The following is a 12326-nucleotide window of genomic DNA, read 5'->3' as shown; positions in this document are numbered from 1 at the left end:
TTACAGTTCTCCTAGAAGTACTACTTGGTACCTTTCGTTAACCAATTATTTAGACAGCTTTGGGCTAGGTTTTTCTACACCTCGTACTCCTTTTCCACCTGGAGGTATTCATACTCCTGTAAATATGTCTGGTCAGTCATCCGTGTTTACACAAAGTCCTGAATCTTTTTTACATGGCGGTCCTTCTGTTCCTACTAGGTATCAATCTCTTTCTGGTACCTTTGCGGGAGCGTCTCCTCAACCCATTGATCATGGGTTATTAGTTGGAAACAGTGGTAATGTACCATTGAGTGTAGGAGACATTTACATGATGTCAGGTTCAGTTCCCGTTACCCAACCTCAAGGTGGCCAATTACCGCCTGGGGGGCAACCTTCATTAATGCCTGGGGGGCAACCTCAAGGTACTTCATTCGTGTCTGGGGGGCAACCTCAAGGTCAGTATGCTCCTATGGGGCAATACATACCTCAAGGTCAACCCCAGCCTCAATATGTACCCCAAGGTCAACCTCAGTATCAATATCAACCTCAAGGATGGCAACCTCAAGGATGGCAACCCCAAGGGTATCAACCTCAAGGGTATCAACCTCAAGGGTATCAACCTCAAGGATACCAACCTCAAGGTCAAGGTCAACCCCAGTACCCGTATTTACCTCAAGGTTATCAACCCCAAGGTCAATACTCAGGTCAAGGTTATCAACCATCTCAAGGGCAATCATATGAGACTGCACCTTACAATTATCAACCCTATCCTCAATCCGGCTATGGATCTCAGTACCCTCAACCTGTTATGGGTCAATACCCTGGAATGTTAGTGTGGGATCCGTCACAGGGTCAACAGATGTTGCAGCCAAGTATACAGTCGGTACCTCAAGCAGGACAACCTGTAGTTCCTGGTCCACCCCAGCAACCACAACCTGTCCAGTCAAGTGTTCAAACCTCTGTAACTTCGGTAGTTACTCAGCCGCCAATTGCACCTAGTACTCCATCTCAAACGGCTGCTGCAACTACCGCCACATCTACCATACTTACTTCTGGAGTATCGACGGCTCCGGTTTCTACTGTCTCTGTAACCACTCCTCAGACATCTGTACCGTTGTCTGGATCTACGATTCAAAACACAGTCCAGATGCTTGCAGGCCAACCTGGTATAAGTACGGTTGTTACTACTCAACCTCAATTTGTTCAACCTCCGTACCAGGGACAGTATTAACCTGGGCAAGCTGTCCAACAACCGGTTTACCAGTATCAACCGTATCCTGGGTACAGTTATCAACAACCTCAGCAACCCCAGTACGGTCCGGTTAATCCTGGTTTCCAGGAGGATATAATATCCCAAATGCGACTCCTGTTCCTAGTTATCCTAGATATCCTCCTCCTGGGGCCGATATTGTGACCCAGACTTTTAGAGATCCTAACCGGCAGTTACCGTTTATCGCAACTTTGGATTTACCAGACTTGACGCGCCTAACGAACGATCCAATTCAATATCTTCCGTTCTGGCCGCCAATGCCAAATAAGTTGCCCAGCGATATACCCAAGTTCGAAGGTAAGTCTGGAGAGGATCCGTCCAATCACGTGATGACTTACCACCTCTGGTGTGCTTCAAATTCCATCTCGGATGATTCGATTCGCTTACGTCTTTTCCAGCGTACACTCATTGGTCTCGCGGCCAAGTGGTACATTGAGTTACCACGGGCCTCTTTTTACAATTTTAGCCAGTTAGCTACCTCGTTCTTAACTCACTTTCAGTTACCGGTCAGATACGATAACGGTACAGAGTTATTAACTTCACTAAAACAATCAACCTCCACGTATATTTCAGATCACATTCATGAGTGGAGACGTCGAAGAAGGCTAGTGAAAGTTTTTATCCCGAACCAAATCTTAGCTGAATGGTTTGTTAAATCATTATTACCAAGGATTACTGAAGATGTAGCTAAGGCCGGAGTAGTTACTGAGGAGCAAGTCATTGCTCAGGCACAATACCTTGACTTAGTTTACACGCAGTCGGGTACATTACACGAGAAGATTCTGGATCTTCCAAAGTCGAACCAAATCGCTGCTGCTCCTTCGGGATCTCATGCCGCTGATGGTATGATTGGTATCGTGAATACAAAGAGCAAGAAGAAGTCTTCCAAGGCTTCAACTACTCCTATTATCACTTTGCCCGATTCCCTGACAGGAGAGTCTTCTCCTGAACTTACTGCCGATATTCACGCTGTAGAGTCATCTACGGCCAAATCAAAAAACGGTGGAAAGAAGAAAGGAAAGAAGAAGGCTAAAGCAGACAAAGCTCCGAAGGAGAAAACTGAAAAGTCGGAAACCAATGACGAAAAGCGCAAACCTCGATATCCTTGTCTTATTTGTGAAGAGGATCATTTTACAAGAGATTGCCCTCATCGGGCCGAGGTAGTGAAAATAGTCAAAGGTTCTCCCACTCCTGCTGTGTTAAAAAATCCATTTCCGGAGCAGGAGAATAAGATGATAGGTTCTTCCTCGAATGCCAGTGAAGAACCCATTTTGATGATGTCTCATGTGAGGATTGCGACTCGATCGCAAGATTATGGTAGTAAGAATCCTGTTGATGGTAAGGAAGCAGAATCTTCTCACTCTAACCCATCAACCTCAGCTCCTGGTTCCGATCCACTACAGATCGAGAAACCTAACCCAGACTTAGTAATTAAACCGCCCGCCAAGGGTGTACTTCGAAGGTCTGCTTTCAATCCACATGCGAGAGCGGCCCAGAATTACAACATTGTTGAGGACTTAGCTGTTTCATCCTCAGCAATGTCGGCATTAGAAGTGCTGCAATCATGTCCAGCACAACGAAAATTGCTTTTGTCGGCTATAGGAGCTGTTGACGTTCAGGATCCGAATCTAATGATCTTCGATCTAGAAAATAGTACACCACAACTCCCCCATCAAATGGCTTTCCAAATTCCAGTGATAGTAAAAAACAGGCCTATTCATCGAACTGTGATTGATGAGGGAGCTTCTATGTGTATTATGTCAATTCAATGTTGGAGATCCCTTGGTTCTCCTTCGTTGAACCAATCCCCCACCATCCTTAAGGCCTTTGATGGCCATGGGTTCCTTTGTTTGGTATTCTACAGGAATTGTCTATAGGGGTAGAAGGCAAAACCGTTAGTCTGGATGTGGAAGTGGTTGATGCCCCTCTAGACTACAACCTTCTTTTGGGTCGAAGTTGGTCATATGCTATGACAGCGGTCGTTTCATCGGTCTTCAGAGTAATTAAGTTTCCACATAACGGTAAGATCGTGACTATTGATCAGCTGACATACTTTTCATCCGACCCAGCCTCTTCAGAGAGTATCCAGCATGTCGGTAAGACGACAATCCCTTATAGGGACGTTGGTGTAGGTTTAGTTAAGGATTCCGGTTTACTGGGAACTTTTCCTCTCCCTCCACTCAGCGTAGAACCTTCGTTTGCAACAATTCATATGATTACATCAGAAAACATTATTTATGATGATCCTTGGTATGTTCCATCTGACTCTGAGATAGACTCATTCGGTAATGCTATGCCTTTGAGTCCATATGAAATTGCTTATGAAGCTCTCATGTCTTTTACCGACTTTCATTCAACCGAGGTCAACCAAATGAATGTGGTCAGTGAAGAATCACTTTTCACCTCAACCTTAGAACGGATAGCGTTTCCCGAAGTCGTGTCATCTGACGAACAACTTCGCGAAATCCTAAGTGTAGACAATCTACCATGGGATCTCCATCACAGATCTTCGTTTTTACCTAAGGATGATGCATTTGAAAATGATTTTTCATCTATCTTTACCGCTGAATATGTCAAAGACGCTCAGGATCCAACGAAAAATTCTGATTCAGAGTTGAATTTAGGGAATATTTCTCGTACTATTCCCATTGATATTTCAGTGAAGCCCGGAATTGAGGAGAACATTCATATAGGTGCCGCATGTACAGAAGAAGAAATCCAAACTTACAAGGCCCTATTCCAAGAATTCCGCGATGTGTTTGCATGGTCTTACGAGGAAATGCCGGGAATCGATCCTGCCATTGTTGTTCATGAAATCAAAACCTACTCGGATGCTAAACCCATCCGGCAACGGTTGCGTCAGATTCACCCTCGAAAAGCGGCTGCGATTAAAGCAGAAGTCGAAAAGCTGTTGAAAGCAGGTTTCATTTATCCGATCCCGTTAACGGATTGGGTATCGAATATTGTTCCGGTCAATAAGAAACAAGGAACAATAAGAATCTGTATCGACTATAGGGATATCAATCGAGCTTGTCCAAAAGACAACTATCCTACGCCTTATATCGATCAAATTATTGATGATTGTGCCGGAAGTGAAATGTTTTCCTTCATGGATGGTTTTTCGGGCTATAATCAAATCAATATTCTACCTGCCGACCAACCAAAAACGGCATTCATTTGTCCATGGGGGACATTTGCTTATTGCAAATTACCTTTTGGGCTTAAGAATGCCGGAGCCACTTTTCAACGGGCGATGTCTTATGCATTTCACGACATCAAGCACATTGTGCAACCATATCTCGATGATTTTCCTGCTCATTCTTTACGACGAGCTGATCACCTTGACCACTTACGAGCAATCTTTATGAGGTGTAGGCATTATCGAATTCGGTTGAATCCCCACAAGTGTGTTTTCTGTATAGAAACAGGTCGATTGCTGGGATTTGTTGTTTCAAAAGCCGGCATTCGCGTCGATCCCTCGAAAGTCGAGGCGATCATCAAATTGCCTCCTCCTTCGAGTTTGCGCCAACTCCAAAGTTTGCAAGGGAAAGCGAACTTTTTACGTCGATTCATCCCAAACTACGCCGAGGTCACTAAAGGTTTTACACGGTTGTTGAAACAGAACATTCAATTCTTTTGGGACGAGATTGCCCAACAATCTTTTGATGCACTTAAACACGCGTTGACCCATGCACCGTTGTTGCATCCTCCCAACTACAACCAGGACTACTTCTTATACCTCGCAGCTTCACATTCCACCATTGGGATGGTGTTAGTTCAAGAAGATGAATCCGGAGCAGAACATGTGATATATTATCTCAGTCAAACCTTAAATCCCACTGAGTTAAAATATTCGCATGTGGAGAAATTGGCCCTGGCAGCCGTTCAAGCTGTCCAGCGTTTTCGTCACTACATTCTTCTCCGTAAAACTACAGTTATTTCGGATTGCAACCCTATGATTTACATTTTGACAAAACAATTGCTAGGGGGCAAGTACTCTAAATGGATCGTTATCCTGCAAGAGTTCGACTTGGAGTTCGAAAAGTCCAAGTCTAAGAAATCCTTAGTTTTTGCGGAATTGATGTGTGATTTCCCACGTACTGACACAGAGACTGTGGCAGAAGAGTCCATTGCGGACGAATCTTTGTTTCTTATCAGTACTTTAGATCCGTGGTTCGGGGATATAATCATCTATCTCCAAACCCAAACCTTTCGGCCTGAAGCTTCAAAAGCGGAACGCCGAAAAATTAGGTTTCAATCCCAGCAATACAAAATTATCGGAGATACACTTTATCGCCGGGGGCAGACTTAGTTTTTCGACGTTGTCTAACTCACGAAGAGGCTGAGAGAGTTTTGAATGATTGTCACTCTGGAGCATGTGGCGGTCATATGTCTGGGTATGCCACAGCTCAGAAGGTGTTGCGCGCTGGTTACTTCTGGCCATCTATGTTTAAAGATTGTATCATTGCAGTCCGGAAGTGCCACAACTGCCAAGTGTTTGATCGAAAGATGCGCGCACCACCTGCTCCTCTCCACCCTATAATTGTCGTTGGTCCATTCGCCAAATGGGGTATCGACTTTATTACTTGTAACCCTCACTCGGCCGGGGGGCATGCGTATATCATCCTCGCGGTTGATTATTTCACTAAATGGGCCGAGGCGATGCCTACATTCGACGCAAGCGGCAAAACAGCTGCAGTTTTCATATTCAATCATATAATAACTAGGTTTGGTGTCCCACAAGCAATTATTACTGACCATGGAAGCCATTTTCGAAACACCATGATGACTGAACTTACAAGCCAGCTTGGTTTGCGCCATGACAGCTCTACTCCTTATTATCCGCAAGCCAACGGTTTGGTTGAGTCTATCAACAAAGTTCTGGTTATCATGATCCGACGAACCATTGGTATTCATCGGTCGAATTGGCACAACATGTTATTTTCGGCGCTATGGGCATACCGAACCTCAGTGAAAACCTCAACAGGGTTCACTCCTTTCCAGCTAGTTTATGGCTTAGAAGCAGTGTTACCCATTGAATGTGAAATCCCATCACTTCAAATGGCTGTCGAATTACTTCCAGCTACTTCTGAAGAGGAGAAACGTTTATTGTACTTAGCTAAATTAGATGAGACTCGACGTGACGCTGCATTGGCAATCGAGACTCACGCGAAGCGAATGAAAGCTCAGTATGATAGAAATGTGACCCCTCGAAGTTTTTCGGAGGGAGACCTAGTGCTCTTATATGATCAAGCTAACGATAAGCTAGGTGCTGGAAAATTCGTTCCTATGTGGCATGGACCCTATATTGTAAAGCGAAAGCTAGCAAAAGGGGCTTATGAGCTAGTAGATTTTGATGGGGACTCTTTGGATAAACCCAGAAATGGACTTTACCTAAAGAGGTATTATGCTTAAATGGTGGGTATGGAGATTTTTTAGTTAGGTTAGGTTTTCTTTCTAGCTAGTATGATTGTTAGTTAGTCAGTGTGCTTAGCTTAGTGAGTGTGTTTTTCGTCGTTATTCTGGCTTATCTTGGTTTTGCTCTTGATATTGTAGATGTCGACGCCCCTCCAAACATACATTGGATTTGCTGATGGTGCTTGTCGTAGTACACGGAATATCTCTTCTGCAGCTTGGGTTATCTATTCACCCTCTGACGAGTTAGTTTCTATGCATGGGGTAAGCCTCGGTCAAACAACGAATAACATTGCAGAATACAGTGCAGTGGTTGAATTATTATCCGAATCTATTTCATTTGGAATTCGACGTTTGATAGTGAGGTTAGATTCTGAACTTGTTGTATTACAGCTTAATAGAGTTTATGCCATTAGAAATCCTGTGTTATTAAGGTTGTTTTTGAGAGTGCGTCTCTTGGAACGTGAATTTGATTACATTGAATATCAGCATATTCCAAGGTCCTTGAATACATTAGCAGATGCAATTGCTTCTCGAGTGTTGGACAGACATTTACGATAATCATGCAAGTAAATTTAAAAAGCATTTCATCATACATGTTAAACAAGATAAGCCGGTAATAGTGATATATATATAGATAGGAGTGTGTCAAAAAATATACATCGTCTTCGATCATAGGTTGAAAAACACCTTATGATCGGCAAAATGATAAGTACAAAAAGTCAAAATGTCACATGTGTCTACAAAGTGACTAGCCAATCACTGGTGGTGCTCCCTATACGACACCACTGCACGGGCTACCTTGCGCAAAAATCTCCTCAACGGTCTAGGGACCGCGACTACGTAGCGCTGAAGTCTGATAGGAATATCATCCATAGAAGTCTCCGGTATATCCGCCGTCAGACGCTGTAGATCATGCTCCAACTCAGTCAGTACCTCTGCAGCCGCCGCGTCCTGTGGGGCCGGTACCAGTGCAACTGGATGTCTCCTCTCGAAAGGCCGGAGGTTGGCTGGACGCTGTGGACCAACATCTGCATTTTGAAAATTTTACTGTCAGTTTGAGATGATATATATAAAAAACAAAAAAATACATAATCTGAAAACTCGTGAAAAATAAAGTACCTCTGTCATCCCATTATTCTCCCTGTGGAAGAACCATGTCCGGATCACCTCAAAAATCTATTCCGGTATACGGAAAGTCCTGAATCGCGAACACCTGGTCCTCTAACCAGTGAAAATAACTGTCAGTGAATCGAACAACTGCCGCACCCTCGTCCGGATGCCGGGCCATCACCACAACCCATCGTACCAGCTTTGGCTCCTGAGGACCCGAAATATCAACAGTGAGATGCTGAGGGATCAACATTGGAATCCTCTCTAAGGCAAAGCTCACGACTATAGGCCCATATCCAAAGGTCTTTAGTCTCCCGGTCTTTGCCTTGGTCAGTTGGGCTTTCAAGTTAGCCAGCAGTGCATCACACCAATTGAAAATGGTGCCTTGGAGACAATCAATTGCCATCCGAAATTGAGACCCAGTAGCAATATGTAAAGTGGCTGAGCCACAAATCCTGGTCACAGTGAAAGCTAAGACCATGAGTTCACGTTGAGAGACATATTTGATCTCTATGCCTTTCTTATGCTCTCGATCTGGTAGGCACCAATCTGCTCGGAGACTATCAAGGGATTGGCCACCCGGCCTAGTCCCAGCCAGATTGAGTTGCTCACCTCTGTTCGGCAAGCCCGTGAGAAAGTAAATATCAGCAGGCCCTATCTCGAGTTATTGCCCGCCGATATAAAAGCATTGCTCTTGAACATTCCATCTCTCAACTAGCCACTCCAAGAATCTTACCTGAGCTCTCATACTGGGTATGGACCAGTATTTGTATAATCCACATCCTCTTAGGGAATCGAGGGAAGGTTGATGATTGATTGCAGCTTCATCAACCTCCTCATGCTCTCTTTCTCTCCAATCCAGCATGATAAGTGCCCTACACATGAATAAACAGGCATTAAAATTAGTTCTGGGAAATTTCAATGGTTAGTTTGGGAGTTTGGGGTTTCAAAACCCACGTTTTGCGGAGGACGCACCCCGCATTTGGTGCACAGTGCGCCGGGACGCAGGTGGCCTGAATGTAACCTGCGTCCCTCGACCTTTTCCCTGTGTAGGAAAAAGTCGGGGGACGCAGGCCAGCCTTTAGGAAACCTGCGTCCCCCGCAGGGCGGTTTCCAAAACCCAAAACCCCCCAAAAATCAAAAATGAAACCTAAAACAAAATTCTAAATGGATGAAATTGACAAAGAGGATGCTGTGAAATACCTGGAAGAGACGGCGTTCGATTCTAACAGTCGGATTTTCTGCAGCGACCACGGGAAGTTTCTTGTCAAAAGCTCCTTTTTCAACCTCAACAGTCAAACGGTAAAAATGACATGGTAAAAAGTCTTTTTATAGGTTTTTTGGATGAATTTGTTCATTTTTCACCATGGAAAGATTTTTTTCGATGAATTTTTGCCTATCTTAAACAGGTATGAGTAATGTGTCGCTTTTGTGCAGGACAAAGGGACTTAGAGGGAAAATTGTAATTTTTTCACAAACAAAATATCAGAGTCATCTTTTAAGCCCTTTTCTGACTCCTAAAACATGAAAAGATTGCCGAGCGTTTCTTTTACACTCATTAAAATGGAATTAAAAGACGGTCCCCTTATAGCTCTTTTCTGACCGTAAAATCAGGAAAAGATTGCCGTGTTTTTGTCGTTTCAAACTCGATACGGAAATAAAACGACGTGTCCTTGATCGCTTTTTACTTTTCAGGTCAGTGACACTAATTATGAAAGTACTCCTTGGTCGCAAGATCAAGCGGTTCCCCCAGGTATTATTTTATACTTTTTCGGGCTTGAGGGACACAAACTTACGAAAAAGTTCAACTTGGAGTTTCCTTAAGTTTTTCAGACTCTCTAAAATTGAAAAACGCCGAGTTTCTCCTATACTGGGCTCGTTAAACATTTCACAGTAAAGGACCTGTTCAATTACAAACAGGAACGAACCACTCCTTCCTAGGGTTCGAATCATAACTGGGTTGGACTCATCCGAAGGATGAGCTTATAATCAAGCATATGTTATCCTCCTCAAGCTTGTTAAAAATAAAGAGGTACTTGCTAGAAATGGTGGGGGAAAAGAGAGAAGAATGAGCCTATTTGTTACCTTTTGTCTCAAAAGAAACTTTATTACCACTCTTGGACACGACACTTTTCATTCACCTGGGTTGGGAAATCTTTTACCTCACAGTCAATCAAACCACTTTTGAAAGTCTTCAACCGGGTTCCGGGGATTAACTTTGAGTTATTTAGCACCAAACCATCTGTCGTGTCATTATGTGTCCAAGAGGTCTGCAAACAAAACTTTCATCTGCAAAATACTTGTCATCCATTTGACCATCCCTGAGTCAGTCCTTACAGCAACATTTCTTCAACTTGAACAATGATTTCGTGTTGTGGGCTTGCCCGCAACGGGTCACTTTCTATCGACATCAGCACATTATCTAGAGAGATGACTTAGAAATCGTCAGTGCCTTGAAGTCTGCATGCATCAATGGCAGGTTTCTCACCTTTGACGTCAGTTTACATCATTGACTTTCGATCGAAGGATTCCGTGAAATGTTCGACATCAACTCATTCATTCACATCTCATGGATTGTACTGGGTACTTTGAGAACCATTGACATTACTGGTGGTCTCTCTCACACTTGTTAACAGTTCACATCATTGACTGGTAATCAAGTGGTTTCTACCATGTTCGACATCGACTCATTTATTTGCATGGCTAGAATCGTACCAATTCAAGAAGTAGGAATGAAGACCCTGGATCAAATCTTTACCATCCAGGCTGCAAGGAGTTTTGTATTCATTATCTAAGTAGAATAATCATAAACAGATGGCTGCGCCCATACTGTGTCTACAAAATTCTATGATTATGATGTACTGCAAAATCATTCCTGTATCAGAGTAGTTAGTCTGTTAGTTAATGTTTTTATCTGAGTATGGGAATGCCTACCTCAGTGATGATATAATCTTATCCATGTATTTTGTGTTGAAAATTGCAGGTTCCAACCAGGTTCTCCACGAGATAATCCTCGAAATGATAAAGCGCTTCACCCTTCCTAGATAATACAAAACCCTAATCTATTCCAGGCTTCGCACTTTAGGGGGCAATCTGTTACACTAAAAAATGTCACCATGGCTATTTACAGTCGGTATGTCTCAATCAACAGTCATACTACCCTTTTGAGCAAGTCTTATGCCTCTACTATTCATATCAAACTCCAAGAAAGAGAGAAAGTCTTTATAAACATGTTTATCTCTGGGTACGCAGGTTCTCTCAAGCCTTGCCTACGGGTACGCACCTTTTGTTCATAAGGTCTGCGTCCAAGGACGCTCTGTATCTAAAGGGGCAGGTGCGTCCCTCTGAAAAGGTTAAAATGCGCAAGTTTTATCTTCAAAAACTTACTTGTAGTCATTTCTAGAGCATTCTAGAAGGTTGTTTGATGTGTATTGAGCGCCTCCAGATGGTTCATACACTCCTATCAAAGAGGAACTTATCCCATCAATAAGGGAGTGATCCCATCCAAAGAGGGGGACTATCCCATTGATGGTGGACCTGATTAACTTCCTCTTGAGCACTATAAAAAGAGGCATTGAGCCAGAAGGAGGAAGGTTAAAAGCTATAGATTTCTAAGGGTAAATGCTGCAGGAATTAGGACTCCCATTTAGAAGCTTGTGAGGAGAGATTGTCATCTTTACTTGTTCTATTTGGAGGTGGGTGAGCTTTGTCAAAGTAGAGGAAGACTCTTGTGGAACCTGGAAGGAGCTTGCACAACACCAAGGCTCAGGTTGTAATGGTTCCTTTTGATTACCTTTAATGCAAATTGGTCCATTCTTCTCAATAACTTGTTGTTAATGGGTTATTTCATGTACTCCTTGGTCTATGTGTTGAATATGCTTTGTTTTATGTTATAATCAGGTGCTATTTAATTGTTTGACTGTTGGTGATTGCAGGTTTTGGAGAAAAGGAGGAGCTCATCCAGATCAACAAAGCTTGGACTTCTACAACAGCGTTTGGACAAAGGTAAGAACGAAACACTTGATTTCTCATATCATAATGTATGTTTAGAGAAGGATAGCTCCAGTTTGTTTCATTTGTCATTAGAATGTCTTAGAATTCTAGGAAGGTCAGTTGTGTCCGCACCCTTGACTGATTCCATGTGACAAGGTCTCACCGAATCTGATGGTGATATCCCTAGAGGTAGCCTTGATGCACTTTGACTTCCTTTTGCTGGTGCGAGGAGCTGACAGGTGGTCCACCAGGCGGTTTGGTACGCATTCTTGGGGAAAGTGTTTTGTTGGTTTAACCTTAACCGTAGGAGTCTCAAAACACCCATATGGATGGGCTCCCGCGCAAGAGGTATGTGTCGCCGCAGTAACCTGGGGATCGACAAGAGGAGCAGGGAAAAATGATGAAAGTGGGTCAAATGTCGGCGAGGGAGGGGTGTGAGAGGATAGAATGTGGAGGGTGCCCAGTGAAAGTGGAGGAACTTTGAAGCTCGGAGAATCGATAGAATGAGACCCAATGAGGGGTGGGACAGGACTATGCCGAGGTAAGGATACGACAG

This window comes from Pinus tabuliformis, chromosome 2_2 (genome assembly GCF_031772625.1).
Source record: "Pinus tabuliformis cultivar Carrire ecotype Pingquan chromosome 2_2, CPIR1, whole genome shotgun sequence".
NCBI lineage: Eukaryota > Viridiplantae > Streptophyta > Pinopsida > Pinales > Pinaceae > Pinus > Pinus tabuliformis.
Note: the sequence above shows the minus strand (reverse complement) of the source record.